This window comes from Salmo salar, chromosome ssa17 (genome assembly GCF_905237065.1).
Source record: "Salmo salar chromosome ssa17, Ssal_v3.1, whole genome shotgun sequence".
In the NCBI taxonomy this organism is placed as follows: domain Eukaryota; kingdom Metazoa; phylum Chordata; class Actinopteri; order Salmoniformes; family Salmonidae; genus Salmo; species Salmo salar.
This window is the reverse complement of record NC_059458.1, coordinates 5,093,872-5,117,978: the sequence shown is the minus strand read 5'-3', so window position 1 is coordinate 5,117,978 and position 24,107 is coordinate 5,093,872. Positions and strand designations below refer to the sequence as shown.

At 43.6% G+C, this 24,107-nt stretch overlaps 1 pseudogene; it reads left to right on the top strand.

Annotated features, from left to right (window-relative positions):
• Window positions 1–540: 540 nt before the first annotated feature.
• Window positions 541–24,107, top strand: part of LOC106561204 (semaphorin-3ab-like) — a 62,065-nt pseudogene continuing 38,498 nt past the window's right edge.

Genomic DNA, 24,107 nt, shown 5'->3' with positions numbered 1-24,107 from the left:
TCCCTCTCTCTGTTTCAAGGACAGTGAAGTCCTTGGGCCTGTTTTGCGAGGCTGACCAGTAAATTGTGTGTTTGGCTGAGACGCAGTAACAGTGGGGTGTACAGCCAGCCAGGCCTGTAGAGGCTGTATGGGACTATTATTATGGAGCATTTAGACTGTTGAGTGACTTGGATCGAACCTGTCTAATACCCATTAGAGCAATTACCTAATGTCCTGGCAGTGGCACTGATAGAGTCCTGCTGTCAAAGATGCAGTATATCAGTATAAGGTAAACTGGACATTGGGAGAAGGACAATAGAGGAGGTCCAGGGTAGAGGAATAGAGAAATCTGAGGTAGAACAGTAGAGCTCAGTGTAGAAAAAAACAGTCACAACCTCTCTGTTACAGGATTCACTTACAGTACAACATTCACTTACCGCACTTATCTCTACTACTCTCTCTGCCCTCCTTCTCTATCTCTCTCTCTCTCTCCCCCTCCTCCTCACTTTTTCAGTCTTGCAGCTCTCTCGCTCTCTCACACGTCCCTGTGCTCTTTCTCTTACCCGTCTCCCCTCCCTCCACCCCCCTCTCTCTGGCTGTGCTGGCTCCCTCAGCTGTTCTCAGTTGCTCTGTGTGCAGTGTGTAGTGTGGACAGGGCTAGGCTGAGCTGGGCTATGTTGAGGACATAGAGTGTCTCAGTGAAGTCTGTTTCCCAAGCTAACTGGATTAGGAGCTGGAACATACTGGACCTGTTTGTCTTTACTAACTAAAGACAGAGTTTTAATTGAGGGCATGCTGGAAGAGAGAAAATAGAGAAACAAATAGAGTCAACACTAGAGAATTGCTGGAGCAGAGACCCACGTAAAGACTGATCTCTAGCCCAGCTCCCCTCACTCTCCCCAGGATCGGTATGGTGGGACTCCCCTTGCCTCTGACCTCCAACACTGAGGTGATTTGAGTCTGCTGTGTGGGTCCGGTTCAGCTCTGTTCAGTTCCACTTAGTTCGGTTTGGCTCGGTTCCGTTTGGCTTGCTTAGATTGGCTGTCTATAACACTGACCCATACCCCTGCTCCATTTTCAGGTTCTCTGTCTCTGGAACCCCTGACCCATAACCCCTGAACGTAGGACAGGTTCTGGTCCAGTTTTGCAAAATTACTGGACTGAACAGACTTCTGTTTGACAGTATTTCAATAGTTTTTTATTTTCTGGAAATTCTACCCCTGATCTGGGACTGATCCTGGTTCTGCTGACATCTATTCTGTGTTCCAGAGGACTGGTTCTTCAGGGACCTGTCTGGCCTCTCTCTCCCCAGGATCATGGCCTCTTTCTGGGGCATGGTGGTGTTGCTGTGTGGGATGGTGGTTATTTCTGGAGCACAGAAGACGAAGAGCAATATGCCCCGGCTAAAACTCTCTTATAAAGGTGAGTGTTATTCATTTACCTTGACACATACTGTACCATATTTCTTCCCTCTTTCTACTATTACTCTAAAGCTATTCTAAAAGCAGAATCATCTATGCTTACTCTGTTCTTACCAGCTGCTCTATGTTCATACATGTCTGTATGTATATCTAGCAGGGATAGAGGTTTCTGCTGGTGCCTGTGTCTGTTTGTGTTGAGAAAGAACTGATTCACTTAACTACTAAAGATTGACTGTGATACGGCATTTCTGCTGAAGTGTGTGTCAACATAAAGTGCAACCCATATTTCCATGATGTTGTTTGGTTGCTTTTAAAAGGTTTTATGAATTTGGCTTTATACAGCACATTTTCAGCATTAATTGCATTTTTTTACTGAGAATGGAAGATATGTGTCTGCCATATGCATGGGATTGAAAAGGAAACCACATTGATAGCCTATGTACTCTGCATCTGAGATATGTTTGATGTGCATAGGTACACACTTTCTTCCTCAGAATTCCATGTGCCATATGGCTGATCAAAGACATGCTTACTGAACGTAGTAGGATCTGTTACAAAATATAATTACTGACCATGTAGTCCTTCAGATCAGAGTAGATATGTATCAGAGTGGATATGTACGAATCTGTTAGATCACACTGGATGGAATCTGTTAGATATTTACTGAACATACAGTCTCTATGAATAGAGTGTCTCTGTAGGCTACTTATTGTGACCAGCTCTGTGAGATACAGAGATCTGTTCTGATATCCATCTCTAGAAAACTATACACTGGAATTGATTATACTATTTCCACTGTGTTGTCATGGGTCAGGTGGAAACGAAAGTTCTCTAATTTCCTAGAAAATTCTAGAATGCATTATCAGATCATCCAGATATTTTTTTTATTTAAACTTTATTTTATCAGAGAGTCATACTGAGACCAAGGTCTCTTTTACAGATGAGGCCTGAATTATATAAATTACAGAAAATACTAAACGCAAGCAGAAAGAAAAACACAATCATAAAAAAAAAAACACATTCATCGGTAATAAGGTCCTCAATCATGTTTCTGAATTGCCCTAGAGCCGCTAGTAGGCACCAACAGATCTGCCACGCTGATCCTCAACAGGGGTGTGTGCTTAGTCCCCTCCTGTACTCCCTGTTTACCCACGACTGAGTGACCAAGCATGACTCCAACACCATCATTAAGTTTGCTGACGACACAACAGTGGTAGGCCTGATCACCAACAACGATGAAACAGCCTATAGGGAGTTGGTCAGAGACCTGGTAGTGTAGTGCCAGGACAACAACCTCTCATTCAATGTGAGCAAGACAAAGGAGATGATTGTGGACTATAGGAAAAGGAGGGCCGAACAGGCCCCTATTAACATCGACTGGGCTGAAGTGGAGAAGGTTGAGAGTTTCAAGTTCCTTGGTGTCCACATCACGAACAAGCTATCATGGTCCAAACACACCAAGACAGTTGTGAAGAGGGCACGACAACACCTTATCCCCTCAGGAGACTGAAAATATTTGGCATAGGTCCCCAGATCCTCAAAAGATGTAATTGCAGTGTGCTATGATAAACTGCATCTAATGAAGTGGCAGCTGAGTTCGTATAGATGATGTCGAAATAGTCTAGGACCAATAGGAACGTCAACTTAATAATCTGCATTCTACTATTTAGCGAGAGGCAGGACCTATTTCTATAGAAGAAGCTCATTTTTATTCTCAGCTTGTTAACTAACTCATTAATATGCTTTTTAAAAGACAGCTTTTCATCTATCCAGATGCCCAGATATTTGTAAGCAGGGACACGATCTACATGGACACCATCCAAAGTACATATGCTTAAATCATCAGACTTATTTTTATGCTCTCTAGAGAACAACATATACTTAGTTCTACCTGAATTTAGTACTAATTCCAAGTCAATAAAGTTTTGCAGTATTACAATGAAGGCAGACTGTAGTTCAGATAGAGCCTGGTCAACAGTGGGGGCAGTAGCATACACAACAGTATCATTGTCATACAAGAGGAGGTTTTTTTACAGACAAGATGATATTGTTAATGTAAACAGTAAAAAGTACAGTACCCAGAATTGACCCCTGCGGGACACCTTTAGAAATATCCAGGAAACCTGATTTAACATAATTTATAACTAGGGATGCAGTAGCGATATTGCTATGACCTGGTCTAAAACCAGACTGATGTACATTTAGAATACATTTCAAAGACAAGAAAGATCTTAGCTGAGATTTAAATAACGGACTCTAATATTTTAGCTAGGCAAGATAGTTTAGAAATAGGCCAATGATTATTTAGGTCACAAGGGTTACCACCTTTGTGAAAGGGGAATACATTGGCCGCCTTCCAAACCTTGGGGATAGTACCAGATATTATTGTCAGGATAAAAATATGGGTTAATGATTGAGCAATCAGGGGAGCAGAGAGCTGCAGCAAGAATGGATCGAGCACATCAGCCCCAGTGGATTTTTTAGATCAATCTTAATCAAGGCATCTAGCACCACAGATAGTAAATTGTTCAAATTAAAATAAAGATTCACTAGAAGTTGATGGGTTAACCATTGAGCCAGCTAGAGGCTAGCGTAGAGAAGAGCTGACCAGGGTCAACTACACCACCGTTTCTCTCAAGTAAAAAGCCTGCAGAGATAACATGATGATTAAAAGCGTCACTTATCCCATTCTTCTCAGTTATGATGCCAGTCAGACAGAACCTGCTTGGGAAGAAGAGGAATTTGTACTCTTCAGTGCATTTACTGTTTCCAAAATACAGAAGGATCCCCAGCAGAGTCAGGGATAGAGCTTAACAAGTAGCTTGATTTAGCTTTCCTAATCAAGATATCTGTTTCTCGTCTGAAAGATTGCTAGTCCACTACAGAGTCAGTTTCCTTGCTTTGGCCTAGGCCTGATTTCTCATCTGAATGAGCTCAGATAACTCAGAAGAAAAGCAAGGATTCAATCTGTCATTGGAATCTCAAAGTATCTTTGACTCAGCAATGTGTATGAGTGTACAATATTCTCTGCTGTCTACTGTTTTCAGTTTGTTAATGAAGAGACATGCCAGAGTGACTTGCCAGTGCTTAAGTGAAGCATCGTTAATCTGTCTATCCTTCTCTCCCCCTCATATTCCTGGTTGCCGTTTTTCCGCTCTGTCGTTCCCTGCATGGTAATTACGTTGAGGATGAATGGTGTGAGTCTGTCTCAACAGATGGCTCTCTCAAACCGAGACATTTCTTTCTCAGCACCACCACAATCATAATTATACACGCGCATACTCACACACTCACACACACACACACACACACACACACACACACACACACACACACACACACACACACACACACACACACACACACACACACACACACACACACACACACACACACACACACACACACACGCACACACACACTCTCACACACATTGGCCATCAGTAGATAATGATACCTGTGTGTGTGTATCAGTCATCTCTATATCACACCCTCTGTGATTTCTCTATTAGACCACAGCACTACACATACATAGCACAGCTGAACTACTGTACTTGGATGGAAAAACACACAAAGAGCAAACCTGCACAAAGAACAGGGTTGAGAGACAGTCTCTGTTAATGATATGGACCCATTCATTCTGAGTTTTCAATTATGAATATAGGCTTACATACCGCTGTGGATAAAAGGTAAATTCATGTTTGGCATTGTTAAACATTTGTGGAGTGAGGTGTGTGTGTGTCTGTGTCTGTGACTTCTGAGAGTGGGGTTGGTTGTTACCAGACTGTGTTACCACAGTCTGTTCTCTGTGACCGACAAGTGTAGGGACCCTGATCCCTACAGGTGGCACTCAGCACACACACACACACACACACACACACACACACACACACACACACACACACACACACACACACACACACACACACACACACACACACACACACACACACACACACACACAAAACATACACGCATGCAAACAAACACACGCATACACAAACATTAGCACAGCAGGGCAGAAACATGGGGGGGATCCACTGTTAACCCCCCAACCACCTCCTTCACATCCTAACCCCAACTGCAGAGGGCAGTAGGACAGGGCGGCAGGGAAGCCGACGGGGGGCATGGTGGGATGTTAACAATAGCCTGCTTACCTAAACATTATCCCTCCAGGTCCAACTGTAACAACAGCATGACTATAGGACTACAGGACAAAAGGGGAGTAGAGAAACAGGATAGAGAAAGATGTGATGCTGGTCATCTGAGGTGTGGTTTTAATGGGTTTTGTACGCTGCCAGAGACATAGGAACTTAAACTTAGCTGTACAGTATGTCATACATGTGTCATAGCCAGGACAAGTGTGTGTGTGTGTGTGTGGGGGGTATTGTTAAGTGTCTGGGAACTAGAGGAAGAGAAAACGAAAGAGTTTGAAGGAGAAGAAATGAGAGGGAAGGAGAGTGAAAGAAAGGGTACTTTAGTTTAATGGCCGGTGAGGGGACTTCCAGGAGCTCTGTCTCTGTCAGACCTGTCCACCCCTTTGATACCCGCATCCAAGAGAAACACCTCCCCCCCCACACACACACGCACACAAACACACACACGCACACACACACACACACACAAACACACACACACACACACACACACACACACACACACACACACACACACACACACACACACACACACACACACACACACACACACACACACACACACACACACACACACACACACACACACACACACGTACACTCACGTAACGTAAACACTCACGCACACGCATACTCACACAACACATATACTCTCATACAGCAGACACCAGCCAAGGTCCAACCCCACAAAAACAAAAGCCGATGTTTAAAACAATAAACCACTAAACAACACCAGCCAAGGTCTAACCCCACAAAAACAAAAGACCCTGAATTGCAAAAAAAAAAAAATCTCTCCCTCTTTCTCTCTATCCATCTCTCTCTCTTCCTGAGGTCATGCAAATCTTATTGTAGTAATGTTATCCTCTGGGTTTGTCTGGGTGTGAATAGACTTTTAATTAGGGCATGGAATGAGGAAGGTTCTTTTAAAATGTTTAGTCCATAAGTATGTAGAGAATCTAGAGACCAGGGTTGGGTTTCTCTCTGTGTGTGTGAGACAGAGAGGTTCTCCATAGGTCAGTATCACACAAACACTGGAGCGGGTTGGAACTGTATTACATGGGCATGCCTCTCTACACATCTCCAGTTGTGTTAATGGGAACTTCTCTCATCACCTTCATAGTTTTGTATTTTTATATTTTTTTATTTACCTATTCAGACAATTATGTAGTTATTTGTCTAAGCTTTACCCATCAGTATCTCACAGAGACAGATGACATGCTGAAATATGTCTGCATGTGATGTTGTGGACAGTGACTAATGTGATGGTATTGCAGTATCTAGAACACTTCATTGGTCATTGACTATACTCCCCCCTCCCAAAAAACAGCAAGACAACCTGAAGGGTATACTATGAAGGAAACAAGATCTACTCAGGGTTTTCTGAAACCAGACAGCATCAGTTAGCTACACATTCGAGCTCAGGCTTTATGACAACTTGATGACAACATATGACATGATCAGTCCAATCAAAGCTACTGTAGATATAACGTAATTGTGGGCAATGACCTTGAGCCTTCTTGGAAGGGCACTTCCAATCTAAGTCTATGGCAGAACCCAAAGGGCTCACATTCTTGATGTCTACCCTTACTAAAGGTGTGTGACGTAGTGTCCCCATGAGTGACAGAACACTGAGCCAATCATGGTACAATGCTGAGCCAATCATGGTGCAATGCTCCTATTTTCTGCTGGTCTGCTCCACCACAACAGAAAGCACTGAGCTAGGCTGAAACACCTGCATTTTGAAGCTGTCTGTTTGTATGCGGCTTTATTAACTCAATGAGATATATATATATATATATTTTACATATATATATATATATATATATATATATATATATTTTACATTGTTTGAAACTGATATGTGACACATATTAATGCAAAAATAACTTGCATAATATATATATATATACACTGCTGTTCAAAAGTTTGTGGTCACTTAGACATTTCCTTGTTTTTGAAAGAAAAGCAATTTTTTTGGTCCATTAAAATAACATCAAATTGATCAGAAATACAGTGTAGACATTGTTAATGTTGTAAATGACTATTGTAGCATACAGAGGACCATTATCAGCAACCATCACTCCTGTGTTCCAATGGCACGTTGTGTTAGCTAATCCAAGTTTATCATTTTAAAAGGCTAATCGATCATTAAAAAACCCTTTTGCAATTATGTTAGCACAGCTGAATGGGAGGCCCCAGTGCACAACTGAGCAAGAGGACAAGTACAGTAGAATGTCTAGTTTGAGAAACAGATCCCTCACAAGTCCTCAACTGGCAGCTTCATTAAATAGTACCCGCAAAACACCAGTCTCAGCGTCAACAGTGAAGAGGCGACTCCTGGATGCTGGCCTTCTAGGCAGAGTTGCAAAGAAAAAGCCATATCTCAGACTGGCCAATAAAAAGAAAAGATTAAGATGGGCAAAAGAACAGACACTAGACAGAGGAAGATTGGAAAAAAGTGTTATGGACAGATGAATCTAACTTTGAGATGTTTGGATCACAAAGAAGAACATTAGTGAGACGCAGACAAAATGAAAAGATGCTGGAGGAGTGCTAGACGCCACCTGTCAAGCATGGTGGAGGCAATGTGATGGTCTGGGCATGCTTTTGGTGGTGGTAAAGTAGGAGATTTGTACAGGGTAAAAGGGATCTTGAAGAAGGAAGGCTATCACTCCATTTTGCAACACCATGCCATACCCTGTGGACGGCGCTAACTTGGAAACAATTTCCTCCTACAACAGGACAATGACCCAAAGCATAGCTCCAAACTATGCAATAACTATTTAGGGAAGAAGCAGTCAGCTGGTTTTCTGTCTATAATGGAGTGGCCAGCACAGTCACCAGATCTCAACCCTATTGAGCTGTTGTGGGAGCAGCTTGACCGTATGGTACGTACTTAAGAAGTGCCCATCAAGCCAATCCAACTCATGGAAGGTGCTTCAGGAAGCATGGGGTGAAATCTCTTCAGATTACCTCAACAAATTGACAACTAGAATGCCAAAGGTCTGCAAGGCTGTAATTGCTGCAAATGGAGGATTCTTTGACAAAAACAAAGTTTGAAGGACTCAATTATTATTTCAATTAAAAATCATTATTTATAACCTTGTCAACGTCTTGACTATATTTCCTTGTCACAGATCCCCCCGGTACTGCTGCTCATTCTGTTCACCAATTCCGGAGGTCCACGTCACCGGCCTTCTAGGCTACACTGAACTGTCATTACGCACACCTGGTTCCAGTTCCTCACTGATTGTGTTTGTTTAAATGTGCCCTTTGGTTCCCCATTGGGCTGTCGATTATTGTTCCCATGTCCATTGGTCGTTGTTCCCATGTCCTATGCGTTGGCTCAGCCTGTGCTGCATATTTTGTGCATTGTATATTACGGGTCTCGTCCCGTGTCGTTCTATGAGGTTTACCCTCACTCCTTTGTTTGGGTACATCCCAGTGTTTTGTATGTGTAAGGGCTGTCGTGAGAGAGAGACCAAGGTGCAGCGGAGTTAGTGTTCATCATAAAAGGTTTTAATGATCAACGAACACTATACAAAAGAAACCAAAAACGACTAGCAACAGTTCTGTTAGGAACACACTAAACAGAAAACAATTACCCACAAAACCCAAAGGAAAAACATGCTCCTTATGTGTGACTCCCAATCAGCAACAACGAGCTTCAGCTGTGCCTGATTGGGAGCCACACACGGCCCAAAACAAAGAAATACAAAAACATAGAGAAAGGAACATAGAATGCCCACCCAATGTAACACCCTGGCCTAACCAAAATAAAGAACAAAAAACCCCTCTCTATGGCCAGGGCGTTACAGTATGTTTGTTTTGGGTGTATTAAAAACCCAGATGTATTCCTGCGCCGGTCTCCAAATCCTTTACACCAGCGTGACATTCCTATTCAATTTTCAACTCTTTTCATGTATGTTTTCATGGAAAACAAGGACATTTCTAAGTGGCCCCAATCTTTTGAATGTGTGTGTTGCAAATATTTTGGGGCTCAAAACAGGTTCTACCCTGAATGACGGGTCACCACTGGTAATGTGATTACTGTTTTAAAATTGTTATGTTTTTACAAGAAGCAGGTTAGTTCTAAAGGATTAGTTGACATAAAAATGTACCTGGCTAAAAGGTGAGCCACATTTGTAGTACCGGTTATCCCGCGTTGAACTCAGGAGTTGACCAAGGTTACCTCGGTAACGCCTCAAAACTGATACATAGAGTAGGGCTCTGGAATCTGTATGTTGAAATGATCAGGATATGCTTTATCTGTTGTCACCGAGCGGACTGTCAGCCATGCGGATATAAACTGATCTATAGGAACAACGCCTTGAGATATAGAACTCCATACACTACTGGCTCATGTTTTGTTTAGATGTGTTTCTGATATTTTCTATGGCAGCACTAAATAACACTCCCTATGGCCTCCAGCCCAGAAAGAGCGAGTGTGAAAGAGAACGAATGTAGGGTAAAATAGTTTATCAGTCTCACATAAGACTGATTTTTCGCCTCCATTTGCCCTTGCCCTTGCTCTCTCCTTTCCTCTCTCACTCCCTCCACCTAAGATCCATTGTAATAAAAATACAGCTGTAACCTAACAGGGTGAAAGAGGGAGGAAGGTTGAGTAACCCATATGCAGATAGGGGTGAATAGTAGGGCTAGGAGTCTCTAACATGGCTGATTTCCCTTATTTGATTATTAAAAATAGTGATAAGATTTTGTGTGTCAATGTATCCATTTATTTGTATAATCTGACAATATTATGGTGAATGGATGGTTTCCATGGACGCTAGTCCCACACAAACACACACTCACCTGAGCTGTGTGTGGTGTTGAGTAGAGCTGTGTTCGAATACCCATACTAACATACTGTATACTTAATGAGTATATGCTATATTCTATTAGTTCATTTTAGTGTTCTGTAACCGAACAGTATTGTCACGATTATCGTCGTGTTGAGGAAAGGAGGACCAAAATGCAGCGGGATTGTGGACACTCATGTTTATTACTGATAAAACATGTAAGGTATCCACTTGAAACGAAACAAAACAATAAACACAACGGCAACAGTGTGGCAGGCTCAAACAAACACAGTGCACACAAACAATCTCCCACAAAAGACACATACAAACACACCTAATATATGGGACTCTCAATCAAAGGCAAATGGACAACACCTGCCTTCAATTGAGAGTCCCAACCCCAATTGACCACACATAGACATACAACAGCTAGATCAATCATAGACATACATAACAAGGAACAGTGCCCAAAAACCCTGGAATACACAAATCAAATCCCCTACAACAAACACACCACCCCGAATCACATAAAACGAATACCCTCTGCCACGTCCTGACCAAACTACAATAACAATTAACCATTATACTGGCCAGGACGTGACAAGTATCCCTTTCAGTTGAGCATACTAATGCTTCGCCTGTCTACCAGAAGTTGATGCTGTTGCTAGCTTGTTAGCATGACAACTCTTGCTAGCTTGTTAGCATGACAAATTAGTAGCTAGACATTTTACAACTTTGGGTGTGTTATTAAATTCAATCTGGAGTGCGCTCAGAGTGCGCCCTGGTCGTTTGTAAATTCAGAGCGTTGTCAGATTGTCCGTTTGTAAAATCATAGTGTTTCGCTCTCGGCGGTTTCAGAGCACACACTGCCAGGCAGTATCACTGGATGTTTTGGCCGAGGAGTAGTGTTGATCCAAGCGTTCCGACTTCACAACAGCAGTCAAGCACCCAAGCTAACTGGCTAACATTGGCTAGCTACTTCCAGACACAAATGAGAGAACACCTCAATCTGACCATTTTACTTGCCCTAGCAGAGCTGGTTAGGCTGTTTTCAAGTTATCCAGAGCGTTAGTGACTGTGCTGCTGGCAACAATTGAAGTACGCTTTAATGCCAACATTTACTGACACTGGTGTTGAGTGTTCATAAATTCATCAGTTATTCTGAGCTCTGGTACACTCAGACAAGTGTGCTCTGAAATCGGAGTAGATAGCCAGAGCGAATTTATGAATGCACCCGAATGTGCATTGAGAATGCACAACAACTATACTACTTAGCTAAACTAAGAATGACAGGAAAAATCAAGTCAATAAACATTGGGTAGTTAGTATGTAGTTAATATACTGGCAAGTTCGATGTATTAGTAGCCAATTAATGCTAGGTAGCTAGCTAACATACCGGTACATACTGCTGTAACGACATGTTATGTGGTTCGTAAGGATAGCGTAGCTAAGAAATTGTCAGCCAACAGGTAACTTATTTGAAAAGTCATTACTTCATTACATTATCTAAACATTTGTCATTATTAAAGCAATTGATTTGTATGCGCTCTTGTTGGACTTTGGCTGCATATTTTCCTCGATTTTATTCAAATCTAAAGAGGTTGTGAAGCCACCGCGATTTTCTGAAGGATTGCATTATGGGCCCTAAAAGCACAGAAATAGTGTCTAATGCTTGAATACTTCGTATATTGGGGAATGTAGTAAACATCTGGGAACTTTTGGCATACTAACTGTGACCAATAAGCATGATATATATACTCATTTTAGGTCACAAATAGTACAGTTAGTATGAGTATTAGAACACAGCTATGGTGATTTCCAGACTGGCTTTCTACATGTCTGACATATAACTGTTTATACGACAACCAGCCTGGGCTCTAGGTAATTTAACTGTTTCCTTTTCACATGGTGGATAGCATATACAGTAGGATTACAGTAACACACACTTGTCTCGTTGTTTGTTCAGGTGACTGCGTGTGTGTGCGCCTGAGGGAATAGTGCTGGGCTGTGTGTGTGGGAGGGTGTGTGGGAGCTCTGGTGTTTGTGTTTGTGAGAATTGAGGGCACTTGAGGGAATCTGTTTCTAAGCAGGAGGTCTCTCTCTCTCTTTTTCTTTCTCCCCCTCCCTCCCTCTCTTACTCTGTCAATCATCTTTTCTTTCATTCACACATTTTCCCTTCCAATGCCTTTTTTTGTAATGCACATCCATCTCTCCCTTCTCTTATTTTCCCCACTTCTCTCCCTTTTCCCTCCCTTGTCTCACTTCCCTTCTCCCTCTCCCCTCCCTCTCAGGGCTTCTGACATAAAAACACACTTCAGAGAGTGGCGCATTTTCCCTGATGAAAAAATGATGTACACAGTTATGTTTTCCAAGAAAGAAAGATAATAAACTCAGCAAAAAAAGAAGCGTCCCTTTTTCAGGACCCTGTCTTTCAAATATAATTTGTAAAAATCCAATTAACTTCACAGATCTTCATTGTGAAGGGGTTAAACACTGTTTCCCATGCTTGTTCAATGAACAATAAACAATTAATGAACATGCACCTGTGGAACTGTCGTTAAGACACAAACAGCTTACAGGCGGTAGGCAATTAAGGTCACAGTTATGAAAACTTAGGACACTAAAGAGGCCTTTCTACTGACTCTGGAAAAACACCAAAAGAAAGATGTCCAGGGTCCCTGCTCATCTGCGTCAATGTGCCTTAAGCATGCTGCAAGGAGGCATGAGGACTGCAGATGTGGCCAGGGCAATAAATTGCAATGTCTGTACTGTAAGACACCTAAGACAGCGCTACAGGGAGACATGACGGACAGCTGATCATCCTTGCGGTGGCAGACCACGTGTAACAACACCTGCACAGGATCTGCACATCCAAACATCACAGCTGCGGGACAGGTACAGAATGGCAACAACAACTGCCCGAGTTACACCAGGAACACACAATCCCTCCATCAGTGCTCAGACTGTCCGGAATAGGCTGATAGAGGCTGGACTGAGGGCTTGTAGGCCTGTTATAAGGCAGGTCCTCACCAGACATCACCGGCAACAACGTTGCCTATGGGCACAAACCTACAGTCGCTGGACCAGACAGGACTGGCAAAAGTGCACTTCACTAACGAAGTCGTGGTTTTGTCTCACCAGGGGTGATGGTCGGATTCGCGTTTATCGTCAAAGGAATGAATGTTACACCGAGGACCGTACTCTGGAGCGGGATCAATTTGGAGGTGGAGGGTCCGTCATTGTCTGGGGAGGTGTGTCACAGCATCATCGGACTGAGCTTGTTGTCATTGCAGGCAATCTCAACGCTTTGCGTTACAGGGAAGACATCCTCCTCCCTCATGTGGTAACCTTCCTGCTGGCTCATCCTGACATCACCCTCCAGCATGACAATAACACCAGCCATACTGCTCATTCTGTGCATGATTTCCTGCAAGACAGGAATGTCAGTGTTCTGCCATGGCCAGCGAAGAGCCCGGATCTCAATCCCATTGAGCACGTCTGGGACCTGTTGGATTGGAGGGTGAGGGCTAGGGCCATTCCCCCCAGAAATGTCCGGGAACTTGCTGGTGCCTTGGTGGAAGAGTGGGGTAACATCTCACAGCAAGAACTGGCAAATCTTGTTCAGTCCATGAGGAGGAGATGCAATGCAGTACTTAATGCAGCTGGTGTCCACACCAGATACTGACTGTTACTTTTGATTTTGACCCCCCCACAAACACATTGTTCAGGGACACATTATTCCATTTCTATTAGTCACATGTCTGTCGAACTTGTTCAGTTTATGTCTCAGGTATTGAATCTTATGTTCATACAAATGTTTACATGTGAAGTTTACTGAAAATGAACTCAGTTGACAGGTGAGAGGACGTTTATTTTTTGCTGAGTTTACATACTACGTACAGTTGAAGTCAGAAGTTTACATACACTTAGGTTGGAGTCATTAAAACTCATTTTTCAACCACTCCACAAATGTCTTGTTAACAAACTAGAGTTTTGGCAAGTCGGTTAGGACATCTACTTTGTGCATGACACAAGTCATTTTTCCAACAATTGTTCACAGACAGATTATTTCACTTATAATTCACTGTATCACAATTCCAGTGGGTCAGAAGTTTACATACACTAAGTTGACTGTGCCTTTAAACAGCTTGGAAAATTCCAGAAAAGGATATCATGGTTTTAGAAGATTCTGATAGGCTACTTGTGATCATTTGAGTCAATTGGAGGTGTACCTGTGGATGTATTTCAAGGCCTACCTTCGTACTCAGTGGCTCTTTGCTTGACATCATGGGAAAATCAAAAGAAATCAGCCAAGACCTCAGAATTTTTTTTGTAGTCCTCCACAAGTCTGGTTCATCCTTGGGAGCAATTTCCAAATACCTGAAGGTACCAATTTCATCTATACAAACAATAGTACGCAAGTATATACACCATGGGACCACGCAGCCATCATACCGCTTAGAGAGGAGACGCATTCCATCTCCTAGAGATGAATGTACTTGGGTGAGAAAAGTGCAAATCAATCCCAGAACAACAGCAAAGGACCTTGTGAAGATACTGGAGGAAACAGGTACAAAAGTATCTATATCCACAGTAAAACGAGTCCTATATCAACATAACCTGAAAGGCCGCTCAGCAAGGAAGAAGCCACTGCTCCAAAACCGCTATAAAAAAGCCAGACTACGGTTTGCAACTGCACATGGGGACAAAGATCGTACTTTTGGAGAAATGTCCTCTTGTCTGATTAAACAAAAATACAACTGTTTGGCCATATTGACCATCGTTATGTTTGGAGGAAGAAGAGGGAGGCTTGCAAGCTGAAGAACACCATCCCAACCGTGAAGCCTGGGGGTGGCAGCATCATGTTGTGGGGGTGCTTTGCTGCAGGAGGGACTGGTGCATTTCACAAAATAAATGGCATCATGAGGATGGAAAATGATGTGGATATTTTGAAGCAACATCTCAAGACATCAATCAGGAAGTTAAAGCTTGGTCACAAATGGGTATTCCAAATGGACAATGACCCCAAGCATACTTCCAAAGTTGTGGCAAAATGGCTTAAGGACAACAAAGTCAAGGTATTGGAGTGGCCTTCACAAAGCTCTGACCTCAATCCTATAGAAAATGTGTGGGCAGAACTGAAACAGCGTGTGCGAGCAAGGAGGCCTACAAACCTGACTCAGTTACACCAGCTCTGTCAGGAGGAATGGGCCAAAATTCACCCAACTTTTTTTTGTGGGAAGCTAGTGGAAGGCTACCCGAAATGTTTGACCCAAGTTAAATAATTTAAAGGCAATGCTACCAAATACTAATTGAGTGTATGTAAACTTCTGACCCACTGGGAATGTGATGAAAGAAATAAAAGCTAAAATACAGTTTTTTACAATCCCTTTTGCACTAATTATTTCAAAACTCTAGACACAAAACTCAAAATGGTCATCACTTGTAACACAGGCTGTCCAATGTTCAAAACATTGCATTGTGCATTCATATCTTTAAAGAAACATTGTTTCAAATAACTAATTTATCATGAAATACCATAGAATCATTCATTTAGATCACCCACACACAAGATACCGATAGTTTCACTGTGTAGTTGTTCGTACAATCTTTAAATATTGTAGTACAAAATATGTGATAAATGTTTCATTATGCTACTACACGTAAATACATCACTGTAAAAGGAGTAGTAGAGGGAATACTACAGACACACTGGACTCATTGAAGAAAATATGAAATTTATTGATGAAATACAATAAAATCACAACATAGGTTTCTTTGAATCAAAGCAAAAATAAGTAGCAACAAAAAAAGAAAAAAATTACAGTAAAATTTCAACTGCAGTGTTCCTCACCTGGCTTACTGTAAAAAGGAAAACAAAGGATTGATTACTGTACTTCTATATTTCCCTCAACCCTGTCTTGTGGATTTGGCCATAGGTTCTCATCCACATCACAATGGATGTTTTCATTAGCTAAACATCTTGGGAAGAATCTTCGGGCATGGCGAATCCAGGCCTGACACTGATGTCATTGCATGCGTCATCCATAGCCTGGAGAAGGGGCGGCTTGTTCGTGAGGGCGCCTATCATATACCTTCCACCTCCATGTGGAGAAAAATTCCTCACTCGGGTTAAGGAAAGGAGGTTGTGGGGTTAAGTACAGGGTGGTAAATTGTGGTTAGGCTTGAAACCATGCTTGCACCATTTGAACATGGTGGAACCTGACATTATCCAACACAATGACATAGGTCATGCCATCCGCTCTACAGACCTGATTTAGCTCATCAAGGAAGGTTTCATTCGAACAGCGAATCATGTAGCTGCCTGCAACTCAATATATAGAGTATATAGAGTAGAGAGCTTTAGATGTTGTTCGACCAAACATTAGAACAGGCAAGATGAGTAATCTAAGCATGGTAGGATTGTTGATGCCACACATGGTGATTCCAGCATCTCAGAAACAGCTGCCCTCCTGGGATTTTTTACGCAAAAACACCTTGTTAATGAGAGAGTCGGAAGAGAACGTCCAGACTTATTCAAGCTAACAGAAAGGCCACAAATGCTCAAATAACAGCTGTTTAAAACAGTGGTATGCAGAATGGCATCTCTTAACGTACAACACCATGAATAATTCAGACTGTTATGGAGGCAAAAGGGGTTCCTACCCAGTACTAGATAGGTGTACCTAATAAAGTGGCTGGTGAGTGTACAGTAATGTCAAATCTGAAAACATGGTCTGGAAAAGTGGTACGTGGGACCATAGAAACAGTTTCTGATAAAGAATGATGATGGAATATTACATCCATAGATAATGTAGTCCAATTTGTTCCACGGTAATTGGTGTCAATGGATCTCGTTATCCTGAAACTTTCATTATCTAAACATGGAATATTGTTTGTCAGTTTCCATAAAACTATGGATTAAGAGTAATGCAACAGTTACCTATCATTTTGAGCAGTTGTATCAATTGCTATTTAGATCATTGTAATGAAATGAATAGACAGTCATCTCAGACGTAATGTGTGAATTGCATTTTGAAATGGTAATACTTTGATGTTACAGTTTTTCTCGATTGTTTACACACATTTTCTGAAAGCATGCCTCATATTCTCAGAACTCTACACACAAATCAAAAAACACACACACACAATGGGCAAAACCCCTCAATTCTCCAGCAAAATGAAACTTTACATTCAAAACAATGTTATTTCTTATCTAAATGGTATTTTGTTTTCAAATGACACACACAAACCATCATATGAATAGACATTTATAAGAACCAGTTGAACACTGATGTGCTCAATGTAAAAACACTATGATGAATGGAAAACACTTCTTCTCCATTCATCATAATGACTTAGGCCTTTTTTGGTTCAGTGTTGCCATTACTACAGACAGTACCTACATAAGTGTGTTGTAAAATATTTGAGAATATTGTTTTTGTCCTCAGAACACACAAATACACGGTAACAAATAGATTTTATTTTTCCCACAAAAACAATGTACACAGTGTACATCCCATTCCAAACCAACACAAAGTTGCACATACAGTGGTCTACATACAAAACAGAAGAATTTACAGTAAAAATAAAAAATTAAAAAATAAAAAACTATGCTGCATCCTCTCTTCTGTTGCGGTCTGGCCACAGCACCTCATCCACATCACAAGCAATGTTTTCCCTGGCCAAGCAGCGGGGAAATATCGCCTAGCATGGCGATTCCAGCCATGTAAAGCATCAGCTGCTATATCTCCACATGCGTCTTCCATAGCTTGGAGAAGAGGTATACGCGTTTGTGGATTTCGGTCATACACTTTCCATCTCCAGGCAGAAAAAAAATCCTCAATAGGATTGAGGAATGGAGAATATGGAGGGAGATAAACAACTAAAAAGCGTGGGTGGGCAGTGAACCAGTTACGAACCAGAGCAGCCCTGTGGAAACTTACCTTGTCCCAAATGACAACGTACCTGAGCTGCTCTGGGCCATCTACCTGATCTGGTGGAATGAGTGTGTTGTGTAGGGTGTCCAGGAATGTGATCAGATGGGCGGTGTTGTAGGGGCCAAGGGTAGCATGGTGATGGATGACGCCGTGGTGGGTAATCGCTGCACACATTGTGATGTTCCCTCCGCGCTGGCCAGGGACTTGAACAATGGCACGCTGGCCGATGATATTCCTTCCCCTCTTTCGTCTTTTTGTGAGGTTGAATCCAACCTCATCAATGAAGATGAACTGGTGCTCCACTGCAGCCACATCTAACTCAAGGAGTCTCTGAAACACACATGACAATATCAGAAATAGACATGGAGTGGTCACTATTGTGAAGCACAATCATTATGATTACAATACTGAAATATGTATAATTTATACAGTGTTGAGAGTATGCATCAATTGTGGGATTGTATAGGACTCACTTGCACATAGTTATATTGCAATTCTTTGACTCTTTCTGAATTGCGTTCAAATGGCACCCTGTAGACCTGCTTCATCATGAGATTATTTTTGCGCAAGACACGGTCCAGTGTTGATAAGCTTACCCTATCAATATTTTGAAATATCTCATTGTTTTCTATTATTTTTCTTTGTATTTGCCGTAATGTTATGGCGTTATTTTCTAGGACCAAGTTCATGATTTCAGTTTCCTGTTCAGGAGACAGAACACGTTCCCGACCACCTTGTGTTGGTAATCTTTCAGTTCTGCCAAACAAATAGGAAAATACTGTAAATACAAAGTAGGAATACATTTCCCAAATACTTGAAACATACTTTATTTTTGCAGTCCTACAGAACAATCCGCACGCAATACTGTACTACTGTACTCATTGAGTACTGTATTGAGAGTAGATTTCTTACATATTCTCATTGCGGAATGTCCGGATGATGGATGCTACAGTGTACCTGCTCAAATTTGGCTGTACTCTTTGCCCAGCCTCCCTCATTGTTAGACCATGGTTGACCACATGATCAACCAAAGTGGCTCGGATCTCATCAGAGATTACGGTCCTTGGCCTTCCTCGTCCTCGTCCTCGTCCTTGTCCTCCCCCCTCTTACTCTCACTCCTCTGGCTCTGCCTCTGTTTCCAATGTTGGCATCCATTGCTCCAAAACAGAAGAGCTCAGCTGTTGACCTTTTATGCTAAAGCTCTGATTGCTAATTGTAAAACTGTGTGACGGGTGTTTGCCCATGTGATGAGTCAGAGATTTTCTGCATGAAAATTGTGCCAAATGCAAAGAATTGTGTGTAGTGTTTTGAAAAAAAGTGTGTTTTAGAACTGCAATTTGAGTGTAAAGCAGGAATTGTGCTTGTAGTTTAGCAGAATTGGTTCAGGGGGTTGGTGCATGAGTTACATGTTGTGGTCATTGTGTCTCAAGTACCAGTATTTCTGTGTAAACAATTGAGAAAAACTGTAAGTTGTGTCATTTTGAACAGGTGATTTGAGTTCAATGAACAAATGATCTTATCTTTATGTGTATTGTATCCAAGCAATTGGAAAAAGTGTTAAGAGTTTTGAAAAATGTGCATTTTGATCATTGGTTGTGAGTTTTGTGTCTAGAGTTTTGAAAAATAACATCAAGATTCCGAAATTAGCGCCAAAGTGATTGTAAAAAACTGTAAATCATTCTCTCTATTCTTATTCTGACATTTCACATTCTTAAAATAAAGTGGTGATCTTAACTGACCTAAAACAGTGAATTTCTACTAGGATTAAATGTCAGGAATTGTGAAAAACTGAGTTTAAATGTATTTGGCTAAGGTGTATGTAAACTTCTGACTTCAACTGTACATCATGTGGCATTCAGGACCCAGTCACTAATGAAAGTTTCAATTTATTACAAAGCATTATCTGTTTGTGTTTGTGTGTGTGCGTGTGCGTGTGTTCGTTTGAGCGTGAAGGTGTGTTTATGTGTGTGTGTGTGTGTGCGTGCGTGCGTGTGCGTGTGTGTGTGTGCGGCTAAGGATATAGTGCTGGGCTGTGTGTGGAAGAGGGTGTGTGGGAGAGGGTGTGTGGGAGCTCTGGTGTGTTTGTGACAGAGCAGAATTGAGGGCACTTGAGGGAATCTGTTTCTAACTACAAGCAGGAGGTCTCTCTTTCCCTCTTTTTGTTTCTTTCTCCCCCTCCCTCCCTCTCTTACTCTGTCACTCATCTTTTTCTTTCATTCGTAGATTTCCCCTTCCATTGCTTTTTTTTGTAATGCACGTCCATCTCTCTTTTCTTTTCTTTTCCCCACTTCTCTCCCATTTTCCTCCCTTGTCTCCCTTCCCTTCTCCTCCCTCTCCCCTCCCTCTCAGGGCTTCTGACATAAAAACACACTTCAGAGAGTGGGGCATTTTCCATGATGAAACATTAATGATGTACACAGTTATTTTTTTCCAAGAAAGAAAGAAAGAAAGATAATACATACTACATACATCATGTGGCAATCAGGACCCAGTCAGTAATGAAAGTTTCCCTTTATTACAAAGCATTACGAAACGGGTTGTTTGGATTCTGTTTGTGTTTGTGTATGTGTGTGTGCGTTTGTTTGTGCGTGCATGTGTGTTTATATGTTTGCGTGTGTGTGTGTTTGTGTGTGCGCATGCATGTGTGTGTGTGTGTGTGTGTGTGTGTGTGTGTGTGTGCGGCTGAGGGGAATAGTGCTGGGCTGTGTGTGGAAGAGGGTGTGTGGGAGAGGGTGTGTGGGAGCGGTGGTGTGTTTGTGACAGAGCAGAATTGAGGGCACTTGAGGGAATCTGTTTCTAACTACAAGCAGCAAGTCTCTCTCTCCCTCTCTCTTTCTTTCTCCCCCTCCCTCCCTAGCTTACTCTGTCACTCCCATCTTTCTCTTCCGTTCACACATTTTCCCTTCCATTGCCTTTTTTTGTACTGCATGTCCATTTCCCTTCTTCTCCCACTTTTTCCTCCCGTCTCCCTTCTCTTCTCCTCCCTGCTAAAGATGAATGATGTACACAGTTATTTATTCCAAGAAAGAAAGAAAGATAGATAGATAATCCATACATCATGTGGCAATCAGGACCCAGTCACTAATGAAAGTTTCCATTTATTACAAAGCATTATAAAACGGGATGTTTGGATTCTGGATGATGATTGGTTGAAAGCAGGGAGTTATAGCACCACAATCCCCGCATGCCACGGGTAATGCCTGTTAACAGTTCCATTAGATTTATCAATGTGGATCAACTGTCCCACAGCCCAGACAATCAATTTATAAAATTCATTCATGATATATATTATAATGGATATAAATGACAGGTAACGTTAGCCTAGTGTCACACTTGTTGTCGGTGAATGAGGACCAAAATGCGGCAGGTACGTGAATGCTCATCTTGATTTTTAATTAATCTCAACAAAGAACATACAAAACACAAAAAACGAACACTCGACAAATAAACAGTCTGGTAAGGCACAAGGCTATACACAGAATAATCACCCACAAATCACACATACAAACACACCCTAATATATGGGACTCTCAATCAAAGGCAGATAGACAACACCTGCCTTCAACTGAGAGTCCCAACCCCAATCAACCAAACATAGAAACACACAACCTAGACTAACCATAGAATTACTAAACATAAACCAAAACCCGGAATTACTAAATCAAACACCCTTTACACAAAACACACCACCCCGAACCACATAAAACAAATACCCCCTGCCACGCCCTGACCAAACTACAAAACAATTAACCTTATATACTGGCCAGGACGTGACAGTACTCCCTTAAAGGTGCTACCCCAGAAGCACCTTAACAAAAAATAACCCCAAGCAACACCAAAAAACCTCCCCTTTTTCTAAAGGGAGGGAAGGGAGGGTGGCTGCCGTCAACGACGGCACTGTGCTACACCCCCCTCCCCAACCCACCTATTTCTGGAGGTGGCTCTGGCTCCCGGCCGTTCCAGGCTGTCGGGCCACTCTGGCATCGCCGAGGGGCAGTCGGACCAGTCTGGCATCGCCGGGGGGCAGTCGGGGCAGTCTGGCAATTCGGGAGAGTCTGGGCAGTCTGGCAATTCGGGACAGTCTTGGCAGTCTGGCAATTCGGGACAGTCTGGGCAGTCTGGCAATTCGGGACAGTCTGGGCAGTCTGGCAATTCGGGACAGTCTGGGCAGTCTGGCAATTCGGGACAGTCTGGGCAGTCTGGCAATTCGGGACAGTCTGGGCAGTCTGGCAATTCGGGACAGTCTGGGCAGTCTGGCAATTCGGGGCAGTTCAGGGCAGTCTGGCCACTCCGGCAGTTCAGGGCAGTCTGGCCACTCCGGCAGTTCAGGGCAGTCTGGCCACTCCGGCAGTTCAGGGCAGTCTGGCCACTCCGGCAGTTCAGCGCAGTCTGGCCACTCCGGCAGTTCAGCGCAGTCACTCCGGCAGTTCAGCGCAGTCTGGCCACTCCGGCGTTCAGCGCAGTCTGGCCACTCCGGCAGTTCAGCGCAGTCTGGCCACTCCGGCAGTTCAGCGCAGTCTGGCCACTCCGCAGTTCAGCGCAGTCTGGCCACTCCGGCAGTTCAGCGCAGTCTGACCTCTCTGGCGACTGTTGACTGGCGGGCAGCTCTGACGACTGTTGACTGGCGGGCAGCTCTGACGACTGTTGACTGGCGGGCAGCTCTGACGACTGTTGACTGGCGGGCAGCTCTGACGACTGTTGACTGGCGGGCAGCTCTGACGACTGTTGACTGGCGGGCAGCTCTGACGATGACTGTTGACTGGCGGGCAGCTCTGACGATGACTGTTGACTGGCGGGCAGCTCTGACGATGACTGTTGACTGGCGGGCAGCTCTGACGATGACTGTTGACTGGCGGGCAGCTCTGACGATGACTGTTGACTGGCGGGCAGCTCTGACGATGACTGTTGACTGGCGGGCAGCTCTGACGATGACTGTTGACTGGCGGGCAGCTCTGACGATGACTGTTGACTGGCGGGCAGCTCTGATGATGACTGTTGACTGGCGGGCAGCTCTGATGATGACTGTTGACTGGCGGGCAGCTCTGATGAAGACTGTTGACTGGCGAGGGCTGGGTTGACGCACTTGTAGCCTGGTGCGTGGTGCTGGTACTGGGCTTACCAGATTATGTACACGCACCTCCAGGCTAGTGCGGGAGCGGGAACAGGACGAGTCGGACTGGGTTGACACACTTCCGGGTCCGCACGAGAGACAGGAGCTGGAAACCCAGGGCTATGGAGGCGCACAGCCGGTCTAGATCTTACCTCCTGCACAACCCGCCTTGGCTGGATGGAACTAGTAGCCCTGTACGAGCGGGGTGCTCGTACAGGGCAGACTGGGCTGTGCAGGGGCCTGATGGTAGCCGTGCGTAGAGCGGGAGTTGGGTAGCCTGGTCCTCGGAGGCGTACCGGCGACCAGGATGCGCTGCGCAGGCATCCTCCTACCAGGCTGGATGCCCGCTCTAGCACGGCACCTGCGAGGGGCTGGAATAACGCGCACCGGACTGTGCGTGCGTATGGGTGAGATAGTGCGCTCCTCAGCGAAACATAGCGCTCTCCAACCCATACGCTCCTCCATATAACCACGAGTAGCTGGCTTCCGGCTCTTCTTACGCCTAGCCAAACTACCCGTGTGCCCCCCCAAAAATTTTCTTGGGGGGTGCCTCTCGTGCTTCTCCTTCAGCGCGTACTTGGCCTCGTACCACCGCCTCTCTGCCTTGGCTGCCTCAATTTCCCCCCTGCGGGCGTCGATAATCCCCAGCCTGATGCCAGGGTCCGGCCCCGTCCAGAACTTCCTCCCCAAGTCCACTT